Source organism: Rhincodon typus, chromosome 23 (assembly GCF_021869965.1).
Source record: "Rhincodon typus isolate 14 chromosome 23, sRhiTyp1.1, whole genome shotgun sequence".
Classification (NCBI taxonomy): domain Eukaryota; kingdom Metazoa; phylum Chordata; class Chondrichthyes; order Orectolobiformes; family Rhincodontidae; genus Rhincodon; species Rhincodon typus.
Window position 1 is genome coordinate 3,621,995 of NC_063354.1, and position 2,045 is coordinate 3,624,039.

Sequence of the window (2,045 nt, forward strand, 5' to 3'; positions counted from 1 at the left end):
TACATGGTGTGACAGGTATACAATGTGAAGGGTATATGGTGTGACAAGTAAACAGTGTGAGGCTATATGGTGTGATAGGTATACAGTGTGAAGAGTACATGGTGTGACATGTATACAGTGTGATAGGTATATAGTGTGACAGGCTTACAGTGTGAAGGGTATACGGTCTGACAGGTATATGATGTGACAGGTATACAATGTGAAGGGTAAACGGTGTGACAAGTAAACGGTGTGAGGGCTGTATGGGGTGATAGGTATACAGTTTGAAGGGTACTCTGTGTGAGAGCTAGATAGTTTGAAGGGTATACAGTGTGAAGGGAATACAGTGTGAAGGGTATTTTCTGTGACAAGTATACAGTGTGAATGGTATACGGTATGACAGGTATATGGTGTGAATGGTAAATGGGTGACAGGTATACAGTGTGATGGTCACACACAGTGATACGTATATGGTGTAAAGGGTATATGGTGTGACAGGTATATGGTGTGAAGGGTGTATGGTGTGACAGAAATATGGTTTGTGACAGGTATACAGTTTGAAGGGTATATGGTGTGACAGGTATACAGTGGGAAGTGTATACGGTGTGACAGGTATACAGTGTGAAGGGTATATGGTCTGACAAGTATGTGGTGTGACAGGTAAACAGTGGTGTGCTTTACGGTATGATAGGTATACAGTGTGAAGGGTAAATGGTATGACAGGCAGATAGTGTGAAGGGTATATGGTGTGACAAGTAAACAGTCTGAAGGGTATATAGTGTGACAGGTATACAGAGTGAAAGGTATATGGTGTGACAGTTATACAATCAGATCGTTAGACAGTGTGTAGGGTATACAGTGTGAAAGGTATATGGTGTGACAGGTATACAGTGTGAAGGAAATACAGTATGAAGGGTCTATGGTGTGACACGTTTGCAATGTGCATGGTGTATGGTGTGACAGGTACACCGTTTGACAGATATACAATGTGAAGGATATATGGCCTGGCAGGTATATGGTGTGACAGGTATACAATGGGTGTGACAGGTATACAATGGGTATGACAGGTATACAGTTTGAAGGGTATATGGTGTGACAGGTAAACAGTGTGAGGGCTATGTGTTGTGACAAGTATACAGTGTGAAGGGTATAGGGTATGACAGGTATACAGTGTGAACAGTATACTGTGTGATGGGTAAATGGTGTGACAGGTATATAGTCTGACAGGTGTATAGTGTAAAGGGTATACAGTGTGATGGTTGCATGCAGTGGCAGGTATACTATGTGAGGGGTTTACTATGTGAAGCGTATCTGGTATGACAGATATACTGTGTGAAGGGTATACGGTGTGACATGTATACAGTGAGAAGGGTATGTGGTGGGACAGGTATATGGTGTGAAGGCTATACAGTGTGAAGGGTATATGGTGTGACAGCTACATGGTGGGAAGGGTACAAAATATGTAGTATATATGGTGTGACAGGTATACACTGCAAAGTGTATCTGCTGCGAAAGGTACGTGTTATGAAGTGCATACTGTGTGAAGGGTATATGGTGTGATAGGAAAATAGTGTGTAGGGTATATGGTGTCCTAGGAATACAGTGTGAATGGTATATAGTGTCACAGGTAAACACTGTGAAGGATATAGAATCCCTACAGTGTGGAAACAGGCCCTTTGGCCCAACAAGTCCACACTGAACCTCCAAGCATCCCACCCAGACCCATCCCCCTATAACCCATCTAATCTACACCTCCCTGAACACTACGGGCAATTTAGCATGGCCAATCCACCTAACCTGCACATCTTTGGACTGTGGGAGGAAACCCACGCAGACACAGGGAGAATGTGCAAACTCCACATGGACAGTCACCTGAGGCTGGAATTGAACCTGGGTCCCTGGCACAGTGAGGCAGCAGTGCTAACCACTGAGCCACCGTGCTGCCCGAAATATATGGTGTGACAGGACTACAGTGTGAAGTGTGTACGATGTGACAGATATACAGAGTGACAGGAATACAGTGTGACAAGTATACGGTGTGAAAGGTATACAGTGCAAAGGGCATG